The following is a 12,229-nucleotide window of genomic DNA, read 5'->3' on the forward strand; positions in this document are numbered from 1 at the left end:
ATTTATACCACCCTCTTATTTTGTAAACTCCGATCAGGTTACCCCTCAAACTCGTACACTCCAGTGAAAAAGGTCCCAGCCTATCCAACCTTCCTTTATAACTCAAATCTTTCATACCTGGCAACATCCTGGTGAATCGCTTCTGAACCGTCTCGAGCTTGATAGTCTCCTTCCTACAACTGGGCATTCAGAATGGGACATAACACTCCAGAAGAAGCCTCTCCAACATCTAGTACAACCTCAACATAATGTCCTAACTTCTATACTCAAAAGACTGTGCAATGAAGGCAAGCGTGCCAAACACCTTTTTAACCATCCTGTCTACACGTGACACAAACTTTAATGAATTATGTACCAGCACGCCTCGGTCCCTCTGTTCTACAATACTACCCAAGGCCCTATCAATGACTGTGTAAGCCGTACCCTGATTTGTTATACCAAAATGCAACCTCTTACATATATCCATCTGCCATTTCTCAGCCCATTGATCAAGATCCTTTTGTAGTCTTAGAAAACTTTCTTCAATGTCTACCATGCCACCAATTTTGGTGTCATCCACAAACTTACAAACCACGCCTTCTATATTCTCACCAAATCATTTACATAAATGATAACAAAAGAGGACCCAGGCCCAATCCCTGTGAAACATCACTAGTGACAGGCCTCCAGTCTGAAAGGCAACCCTCCACCATCAGTCCTGAAGAAGGGTCTAGGCCCAAAACATTGACTTTCCTGCTCCTCTGATGCTGCCTGACCTGCTGTGTTCCTCCAGTTTCACACTGTATTCACTCTGACTCCAGCATCTGCAGTTCTTGCTATTTCCTCCATCATTACTGTATCTTGCCGTTAAGCCAATTATATATCCAACCAGCAAGCTCACCCTGAATCCCATGTGATCTAACTTGACTAATTAGTCCACCATGCAGAACCTTGATAAAGGCTTTACTAAAATCCAAATAAACAATGTCAACTTCTCTTCTTTTTGGTAACTTCCTCAAAAACTCAAGTTTGGGAGAGAGCATTTTCCTCACACAAAACCATGCTGACTACCCCAATCAATTTTCACCTCTAAATGCCCATAATTCCTATATTTTATAATCACCTCAAACAATTTACACACAACCCAAGGCAGGCTTGCAGGTCTATAATTTCCCGGTTTCTCCTAACAACCTCTCAAACAAAAAAGTTACAAAATTAGCCACCCTGTCGTCATCAGGCACCTCATCGATAGTTGTAGATGATGCAAATATTTCTGCAAGGGGTCTCATAATTTCCTCCCTTATTTCCCACAACATTTTGTGATACATTAAATTAGGTCTCAGAGATTTATCCACTATTATATTCTCTAAGACCTCCCGAAGTTCCTCTTCGGTATTGTGAACTGTTTTAAAAACATCAAAATTTACTTCTCTCCATTCTCAAGACTCCATTTCTTTCTCCACAGTAACACAGTCCACGCTGTAATTCATTTCATGTCCTGTTTACCATCATAAGCATAGGCTCACTCACCTACACTGACTCCTCAGTTTCACTTTTAATCCTTCCACCGCTTGCCTTCTTCCTATTTTTGTAACCTTCTTCAGCCCTGCAACCCTTTAAGATCTCACTGCTCTCCTAATTTTGTCAAGGTATGCATCGTATTTTGACTTGTGCCACCAATAGTAGCCAAACCTTCAGTTGTCTATGTTCTCAACGCTCTGGAACTCCATCTTTACTCCTCCCTGCCTCACTCTCCTCCTTTAAGAATTCTCTTAAAATTTCTCTCTTAGAGACAGTGTTTGGTTATCTGTCCTTGTATATGCAGCTTGGTTTCCAACTTTGTCTGAAAATGCTCTTGTGAAGCCTGAAGGCTTTCGTTCCATTCAGATACTACAGAAATACAAGTTGTTATTTGCTGATGCAAATTGTTACCGAATAAACAGCTACTCTACATAACTGAAAATATATAATCTGTGTTCATTTGACCATGTTTCAAGTACTTCCATTTATAATAGTCACAGATACAGTATAGTACAGAATTACATCAATGAGGATCTTGATAATATTAAGACTGCTTTGATAACATTCACTTTCGAGGAGTAGATCTTGTGCTGCGTAACTTGATTCAGCAGCCAGTCTGTGTGCTCTTGAGAATGAATTCTGTTAGCAATATAGCTGACTCAACATTACAATTGTAATAAAACGGTGCTTGTTAGTGGAGAAAGCAAAAGAGAAAGTAATTTTACAAATCTTATTCACGTAAGAAGTTTAAATACTCAAAAATAGAACTGAACCGACTGCAACAAATTGATCACAGGACTCAAAAGGCACTTGGAAAATTCAAGGATCCACAGGATCTCAAGTTTAGTTATTTTGGGGATATGTGAAAATATATTAATTTTCAGTATTTCATATGGTACATCAACAACATGCATACAAAATAAAACAGGGCAAGAGAAAAGATTAGGCTTGAATAAATACGAAAACAAAACATTCGTGTTCCTTCCTGTTCTCTGAAATTTGCCACGCTCTGCCCCTATGAGCCTGGCAGTGGAAAGCCATTTATGCTGCCGTTTGAACTAGTTGTTTCAATGTGGAGCTGCACTCTTCTCCCCCTTCCCCTGCACCCCCTGCCACAGGACCATATTTCCCCAATGGTAAGAGGTCTGCCTCTACCCAACACCTTCTGCCCACCTGAACACAAAAAAGACTTCAGAACTCATCGCAGTTGAGCAAATTGCAGACAAAAGCATGTCCACTCCATGTAGCTGCAAAGTTACCACTATACAGCTTGGTACACAGATGCCATCCAGCTTTGTTGGAATTCATTAGGCCATACTTGCATTTAACTGTAAAATACAAGTTGATGCTTGATTGCCCAGAGCACTTTGAAACATTTTGGGTGGAATCTTAATAGGGTATTTACCACATTAGACTTCTATGAGAATGAGTGTGCTATAATGAGAAAGGTAAATGTCAATCCTCAAGGATACTGAACTGCTTTGAGAAATAAAAATGTTTAAACTTGGCACAAAAACCTGCTGGAAAAGCTCAGCAGGTCTGGCAGCAGCTGTGGAGGAGAATTCAGAGTTAATGTTTTGGGTCCAGTGACCTTTCCTCAGAACCTGTTTGTTCCTGATTTACAGCATCTGCAGTCCTTGTGATTTTTTATGTTTAAACTTGGGCTGGCAGGAGACTTAACCACAGTGTCTACTTTTCACTGTTAACAGCCATGTGTCTATTGCTCCAAAAATGTTTTAGAATTGTATTAAAATTGCCTTCAATTTCCACCGTGCCCTCACTTTCGCCTGGTCTACCTCTGACTCCTCCCTACCCTTCCTCAACATTTCCCTTTCCATTTCTGGGGATAGAGTGGCCACTAATATCTATTACAAACCAACCAACTCCCACAGCTGCCTGGACAACACATCCTCACACCCCACTTCCTGAAAAAACTCCATCCCATTCTCTCAGTTCCTCTGTCTCCATCACATATGTTCAGATGACGCCAACTTCAACAAGAGAGCCTCCAACATGTCCACCTTCTTCCTCAACTGAGGATTCCCCAGCTCCATTGCCAACAGGGCCCTCAATCAGGTCTGACCATTCCCCCGCACTTCTGCCCTCACCCCTTCTCTTCCCTCCTGCAACAGCAATAGGGTTCCCTTTATCCTCACCTACCATCCCACCAGCATCCACATCCAGAAGATCATCAGATGCCATTTCTGCCATCTCCACAAGATGCCACCACCAACAGATCTTCCCCACCCCACCCCTCCCATGTCCACCTTCCACAGGGACTGTTCATTCCAGGACACCCTGGTCCATACTTCCTTCACCCCCAACACCTCCCCACAGCCCCTTCTCCCATAACTGGCGAAGGTGCAACACCTGCCCATCTACCTCCTCCCTCCCCAGCATCCAAGGGCCCAAACATACCTTCCAGGCGAAGCAACACTTCACCTGCACTTCCCACAATCTAGTCTACTGCGTTCGCTACTCACAATGTGGTCTCCTCTACATTGGGGAAATGAAGCGTAGACTTGGCGACCGCTTTGCAAAACATCTACGTTCTGCTCGCAAAAAAGACCCTGAACTACCTGTTGCCTGCCACTTCAATGCACCACCCTGCTCCCAGGCCATCTCTGTCTCCGACTGGCTACAGTGTTCCAGTGAAGCCCAACGCAAGCTGGAGGAACAACACCTCATCTTCCGCTTGGGTATCCTCCAGCCCTCCGGACTCAGTACTGAGTTCAATAATTTTAGGGTCTAAGCTCCCTCATGTACCAGCAGCCCCACACCACCCCACACACCAGGCCTTGTTACCACACAGCCTGCCACTACACACCTCATGTTGTTAGTCACTAACAGTCCCCATTAACAACTATTCACCCTCCCAGCCTGATCGTTAGCAACTCCTTCGTCTGTCCAACTGTCTTTCTCTCCCTTTGGGCTCTATCCTCTCGTTTACTGCCTCCCCACCCACCTCCCTATTTTCTGCATATAAACTGACGTTTTCCCATCCACCATCAGTTCTGAGGAAGGGTCACCGGGACCCGAAACGTTAACTCTATTTTCTCCTCCACAGATGCTGACAGACCGGCTGAGCTTTACCAGCAACTTTGTTTTTGCTCCTAATTTACAGTATCCGCAGTTCTTTTGGTTTTTAAAAATGTTTTAGAACCGTTTTCAACATGTAAATTTACTCGCGCAATATTCGTTCAATATCACTAGTGAAAAAAACAAAACGCTTCGGATTAACTGCAGTCTGTATAACTAAGTTACTTCTCCCAGTAAGCTCCTAGAAAACTAACCCTTTTTTTTAAGAGGGAGCTGCTCGGTGAAACAAGAGCAAATAACCATAAATTTTACTTCATATACAATAAACCCGTCATTAAACTATGATGCCTATCCAAGGAGGATTGGCGTGAGACTAAATTACCAGACAGAGTCCCAGGATCTTAGATGCAAAGAGCAGAATCACAGAAGTGCTCCGGGCCATCGTGCCAACGCCGACTCGTTAAATAAGCACCATGACCCAGCGCCTGCTGTTTCTCCACCCGCCTCCCTTCCCTTTGCACACTACTTTTAGGCAAATAATCGCCTTCAAACGCCGCAATTTTCAACCTGCCCCAAAACCCTTACAGGGACCCGAACTATCGCACAAGCCCGAGAGAGAGAGAAAAGTTTCACTGGAACAATTGTCAAACTGGGTCCCGGGAAACTAATACACGACGGTATCCTGAGATCAGCATCGCCCTCGCTAAAGCTGCGAAAGATTCTGCAGCGAGAGTGGACTGGGACTCACTGTGTGGAGGTAGCTCAGCTCCTGAAGGCAGGTGGAACGTTGTTGCAGTCACAGTAACAGAGCAGTCCCGGCTCCAGCGCTATTGTGAGCTTCAAGCCCCGCCCCTTGCTCCAGGTGCGCCCTTCGCCCACATCCATCAAAGGAGCCCGCCAATCGGGGTCGAGCGGCTGCGCGGAAGGAGGCGGGGGCACAGGTCTGCCGTATGGGGGGGCGGGGCGAGTGACGCAAACAGAGGCCCGTGAGCGACGGTTGCCAGGGCCGACCAAGGACGCTCCGGCCGGCAGAGGCGGTGATTCTCACAGCCGGGGGACTGCGTCTCGCTCTCAGCGCTCTTTCCCGCCCCCTACACAAGGAAACCGCATGGAAAACCGCACCGCGCCGCCACGAAGCAAACTGTTTACGAAAGGCCAAGAGCTTTTGTGCTCCTGAGATGCTGCTTGGCCTGCTGTGTTCATCCAGCTCCACACTTTATTATCTCGGATTCTCCAGCATCTGCAGTTCCCATTATCACTGTTTACGAAAGGCCCGGCAGGTTTGAAGAACACGACAGACTGCAGAGCTCTAAAGAAGAGCCAAGAACAGAAATTGCTGGAGGAACTCAGCAGGTCTGGCAGCATCTGAGCGGGGTGGCAGGGGGAAGATGGGTTGATGTTTTGGGTCTGATGAGCCTCCATCAGAACAGCCTCTGGACTCAAAAGGTTACCTCTGCTCTCTTTCTCTCTCTCCACAGATACTGCCGGACCAGCTAAGTTTCCCCAGAAATTTCTGTTTTTGCTTCAGATTTACATCATTCGCAGTTCTTTGTTTTATTTTTGTGATTAACAACTATGGGTTACTTTTTAAAAACTCATCCAAGGGATGAGGGCATTGCCAACTAGGCTAGTACTTATTGCCCATCCCTAATTGCCCAGAGGGCAGTTCAGAGTCAACTACATTACAGCAGGTATGGAACCTCATGTCATCCAGATCAGGTCAGGATGGCAGTTTGGTTCCCTAAAGGCCACTAGTGAACCAGATGTGTTTTTCCTGACAATTGGCAATGGATGTATGGTCATCATTGCACACTTAATTCCAGATTTTTTCTTGAATTCAAATTCTCCACCAACTGCTGTGGTGGGATTTGAACTCAGGTCCCCAGAACATTACTTGATTAACAGTCCAGTGTTAATACCACTAGGCTACTACCCAGTGAATTTTGCATCTGAATCGATGCCTCTGTTTCAATGGATCTGCTGGCAGCCCTGTGAATTTCCAAAATTTGAATGGCTGGGAAACCCCTGCGTTCCCTATGCTGATAAGTGAATGGAAAAGATGCTGCTTCTCTCCCCAGCACTCCTCAATAAAGATCGTCCAGCTTTCTTGTATGCCAGACACCAGCAATCACAACCTTATTTGACTTCTCTTGGAAAACAAAAGCAAAATGCAAGAGATACTCAGCAGTCCTGGTAGCACCAGTGGAGAGAGATCCAGAGGAAACATTTAGAGACCAATGTAACTGTTCTTTTGAAGAAGGTTAGAAATACTGCCAGTTCGAAACAGTAATACAGGACTGGAAAGTTAACTGGTTTTCTCTCTCTGTAGACAGAGCCAGATCTCTTGAGTTTCTGCAGCATTTTCTGCACAAGAGTCAAAGTTTTTAACAGCATGGAAAGAGGTCCTTTGACCTGTCGTGTCTGCCCAAGTTATCAAATATCCATCTAATTCTAAATCCATTTTTGAGCATTTAGTCCATAGCCTTGTATGCAATAGCACTTCAAGAGCTCATCTGAATAGTTCTTAAATATCTTGAGTGTTCCTGTCTCTACCACTCTTTTAGACAGTGGCTTCCAGAAACTCTCAGAGTTCTGTGTGAAAATGTTTCCTCAAATCCCGTCCAAACCTCCTGGTCCTTTTTCTTAAAATTTCACTCCTGAGCTATTGATCCCTGAACTAAGGAGAAATGTTTCTCCCTATTCCCTGTCTGTATCCCTCTGAACTTGGTATACCTCAATCAGATCTTTCCTCAGCTATAAAGGGAATAGTTCCAATTTATCTAGTCTCTCTTCATAGGTAAATCACTCCAGGCCAGATATCATCCTGGTGCATTTCTTCTGTATCCTCTCAACTGCAATAACATCATTTTTATTTCAATAAAGTTGCCAAAACTGCTTTGTTTCTCCAACACTTTCTGTTTTTTGCAGATCTCCAGCTTCCACAGTACTTTGCTTTTACTCACTACTAATCAAAATTAATTCTTTGGTTCTGTTTGAGAGATCTTTATGTTTTGTGGTGTAAATTCTGCACAAATGCAATTCTTTTCAAATTTGCAACAATCTCAGTTTTAATTGCATTAAATGATCACTTTGTTCTGTATATAGCAAATATTAAATACCAAATATTGTTGGAAACATAGACAGTGAGTTAGCAATTCCAAAATTAAATGTAAGGTAATGTATCAACAGTGACAACAATTATCTACATAACAGCTTTAACATAATCAAAGGCCCCAAGTTACTTCATAGGAACATTACAAAGCAAGGTCCAACACATAGCCAAGATAACAAGGTGTGGAGCCGGATGAACACAGCAGGCCAAGCAGCATCTCAGGAGCACAAAAGCTGACGTTTCAGGCCCAGACCCTTCATCAGAGAGGCGGTCTAGGCCCGAAACGTCAGCTTTTGTGCTCCTGAGATGGTACTTGGCCTGCTGTGTTCATCCAGCTTCACACTTTGTTATCTTGGATTCTCCAGCTTCTGCAGTTCCCATTATCTCGATAACAAAGCATGGAGCTGGATGAACACGGCAGGCCAAGCAGCATCTTAGGAGCACAAAAGCTGATGTTTCGGGCCTAGACCCTTCATCAGAAAAGGGGGATGGGAGAGGGTTCTGAAATAAATAGGGAGAGAGGGGGAGGCGGATCAAAAATGGGCAGAGGAGAAGATAGGTGGAGAGGAGACAGACAAGTTAAAAAGGCGGGGATGGAGCCAGTAGAGGTGAGTGTAGGGAGGGAATAGGTCAGTCCAGGGAGGACAGACAGGTCAAGGGGGCGGGATGAGGTTAGTAGGAAGGAAATGGGAGTGCAGCTTGAGGTGGGAAGAGGGGATAGGTGAGAGGAAGAACAGGTTAGGGAGGCGGGGATGAGCTGGGCTGGTTTTGGGATGCGGTGGGGGAAGGGGAGATTTTGAAGCTTGTGAAATCCACATTGGTACCATTGGGCTGCAGGGTTCCCAAACGGAATATGAGTTGCTGTTCCTGCAACCTTCGGGTGGCATCATTGTGGCACTGCAGGAGGCCCAGGATGGACATGTCGTCCGAGGAATGGGAGGGGGAGTTGAAATGATTCGCGACTGGGAGGTGCAGTTGTTTATTGCGAACCGAGCAGAGGTGTTCTGCAAAGCGGTCCCCAAGCCAGCACTTGGTTTCCCCAATGTAGAGGAAGCCACATTGGGTACAGCGGATGCAATATACCACATTGGCGGATGTGCAGGTGAACATCTGCTTGATGTGGAAAGTCTTCTTGGGACCTGGGATGGGGGTGAGGGGGGAGGTGTGGGGGCAAGTGTAGCACTTCCTGTGGTTGCAGGGAAAATGCTGTGGGGTGATGGGGCTGGAGGGGAGTGTGGTGTGGACAAGGGAGTCGCGGAGAGAGTGGTCCCTCCGTAAAGCAGACAAGGGTGGGGAGGGAAAATGTCTTTGGTGGTGGGGTCGGATTGTAGATGGCGGAAGTGTCGGAGAATGATGCGTTGGATCCAGAGATTGGTGGGGTTGTATGTGAGGATGAGGGGAATTCTCTTTTGGTAGTTATTGCGGGGGCGGGGTGTGAAGGATGAGTTGCGAGAAATGCGGGAGACACGGTCCAGGGCGTTCTGGACCACTGCGGTGGGGGAAGTTGCAGTCCTTGAGAAACGAGGACATCTGAGATGTACAGAAGTGGAATGCCTCATCCTGGGGGCAGATGCACAGGAGGTGAAGCAATTGGGAATAAGGGATGGAATTTGTGCAGGAAGGTGGGTGGGAGGAGGTGTATTCCAGGTAGCAGTGGGAGTCGTTGGGCTTGAAATGGACATTGGTTTCTATGTGGTTGTCTGAGATGGAGACAGAGAGGCCCAGGAAGGTGAGAGATGTGATGGAGATGGTCCAGGTGAACTTGAGGTTGGGGTGTAAGGTGTTAGTGAGGTCCATGAACTGTTTGAGCACTGAACAGTTCATCCACTTCACTGAGGAGTTCAAACAGTTCATCCACTTCACTAAGGAGTTCAAACAGTTCATCCACTTCACCGAGGAGCTTGAACAACCTCAAGTTCACCTGGACCATCTCCAACACATCCCTCACCTTCCTGGATCTCTCTGTCTCCATCTCAGGCAACCACCTAGAAACCGATATCCATTTCAAGCCCACCGACTCCCATGGCTACATAGAATACACCTCCTCCCGCCCACCTTCCTGCAAAAATTCCATTCCCTATTCCCAATTCCTTCGCCTCAGCCACATCTGCACCCAGGATGAGGCATTCCACTCCGGTACATCTCAGATGTCTTTGTTTTTCAAGGACCGCAACTTCGCCCCCACAGTGGTCGAGAATGCCCTGGACCGTGTCTCCCGCATTTCCCGCAACACATCCCTCACACCCCATCCCCACAATAACCACCAAAAGAGAATTCCCATCATCCTCACATACCACCCCACCAACCTCTGGATCCAACGCATCATCCTCCGACACTTGCGCCATCTACAATCCGACCCCACCACCAAAGACAGTTTTCCATCCCCACCCTTGTCTGCTTTCCAGATGGACCACTCTCTCTGTGACTCCCTTGTCCGCTCCACACTCCCCTCCAACCCCACCACACCCGGCACTTTCCCCTGCAACTGCAGGAAGTGCTACCCATTTTCTGATGAAGAGCCGAGGCCCGAAACGTCAGCTTTTGTGCTCCTAAGATGCTGCTTGGCCTGCTGTGTTCATCCAGCTCCACACTGTATTACCCCATCTCTGTAACCCTGCATTTCTCATGGCTAATCCTCCTAGCCCGCACATCCCTGGACGCCATGGGCAATTTAGCTTGGCCAATCCATCTAACCTGCAGATCTTTGGACAATTGGAGGAAACCACAGCACCCAGGGGGAGCCCATGCAGACATAGGGACAATGTGCAAACTGCACACAAACAGTCATCCAAAGCTGGAATCGAACCTGCCACTGTGAGGCAGCAGTGCTAACCACTGAACTACCTGCCACCCCTGGAAGTCCATGTTTAAAATCATTACTTCCTCTTCAGCTGTTTTACTGATTCAAAAAACTGCAACAAGTCAATTAGATGACTTTCTGTCAAGAAATCAGTGTTGGGCCTCCTGAATTGACCCACATTTAAATAGTGAAGGAATAGAATCAATCAAAGACAAAAAAACTTGTTATTTATACATGGAAGAAGAGAGCATAGCAAGGTATTAAGTAAATACTTCGCACATATCCTTACCAAGTCTCTCTTAATTATGTCCTGAATTGTTTTTTTCCAGAACTTTTCAAATGACCGACTTAATCTGTCTCAGGTTCATTTGCTAGGCTATCCTTTTTTGAAACTGGGCATAATGTTTGCAATTCTCCAGTTCCATGGCACAACCCAAGATCAAAGAAGGCTGAAAAATTATTGCCAGTGCTTCCGTAATTTTCAGACTCACTGTTTTTTCCTCATCCAGTCCCAGTGCCTTGTCTATATTAAATCCAGATAACATATGTCTCCTCATCATCAATTTTTAACCCTTCCAGCAACTCAATTTCCTTTTCTTCAGGACTCTTCTTCTGTTGTAAAGACATGTGCATGGTATTCACTCAGGAACAATATCTAGTACTTCTCCTGTCTCATTGAACTGAAAACAAACTGCTGTATCAAGAAACATCACTGACTGAGAAACATGATGGTATCTTGCAATTTTTGGGGATTGACAAATTATATAATGTATAATTCAATAATTCATCAGCTATGGCATTCCTATTTGAAATCAATGCTAACTGTTCTTTATTACAATTTTGACTTCTATATCGTTCTTTATCTGTGTTAATTTATGGTGTAAAAATTCCAGTACAGAATAGTTACAGGTAGAAGCAATTTGCACCATCCTGTCCACAAAGCTTTCTGTATTGGCATGGTGGCTCAGTGGTTAGCACTGCAGCCTCTCAGCACCAGGGACCTGGATTCGATTCCAGCCTTGGGTAACTGTCTGTGTGGGGTTTGCACATTCTCCCCGTGTCTGCGTGGCTTTCCTCCCACAGTTCAAAGATGTGCAGGTTAGGTGGATTGGCCATGCTAAATTGCCCATAGTGTTAAGGGGTGTGTGGGTTATAGCGGGTTGGGTCTGGGTGGGATGCTGCAACGGGCGGTGTGGACTTGTTGGGCCGAAAGGCCTGTTTCCACACTGTAGGGAATCTAATCTAAAAGGAAACCAGGCTGACTCAATTCCCCACACCAGAAGCTGGTATGTTTCCTTTCTTTAGATAATTATCAAATTCCCCTTTAAAGACAACAGAAGAACTGACCTCAACCAATGCATTCCAGATCCTAACAGCCCTGCTGCACGAATACGTTTTTTCTCATGTTATCTTTGGTTCTTTTATCTTTTACCCCAAATCAGTGTCAACAGGTTCACAACCCTTCCGTCAATGGGAACAGTTTCTCCTCACAATCTGGAACAGTTTAAATCCCAATTCCATTCACAGCGTAGTTAATCTCTCCCAGTGACAACGTTTTTCTTTATCATGTGTGATCTCGAGCTGTGATTATAAAAGCTTGTTGACCAAACAGTTGAAAAATTCAAACCTCCTAATTCAGCTGCGATTGACGTTAAAAGTATTTATTTATTTGTTGATTTATGCAGAGCGGAATTGTTTGGAAGCTTAACAAAAATAAAGAACTGTAGATGCTGGACATTTGATCCTTTGAGGTTCACTGGACTCGAAATGTTAGCTTT

General features: G+C 45.4%; 1 protein-coding gene across 1 annotated transcript in view; it reads right to left on the reverse strand.

The window, feature by feature from the left end:
* LOC125457882 (plastin-1-like) overlaps window positions 1-5,384 on the reverse strand; it is a 160,740-nt gene extending 155,356 nt beyond the window's left edge. Inside the window, exon 1 of the mRNA XM_048542612.2 lies at window positions 5,288-5,384. The gene's annotated coding sequence lies outside the window, so the exon portion shown is untranslated. The remainder of the gene's footprint in view (window positions 1-5,287) is intronic.
* Window positions 5,385-12,229: the final 6,845 nt, after the last annotated feature.

This window comes from Stegostoma tigrinum, chromosome 14 (genome assembly GCF_030684315.1).
Source record: "Stegostoma tigrinum isolate sSteTig4 chromosome 14, sSteTig4.hap1, whole genome shotgun sequence".
NCBI classification, from domain to species: Eukaryota; Metazoa; Chordata; class Chondrichthyes; order Orectolobiformes; family Stegostomatidae; genus Stegostoma; species Stegostoma tigrinum.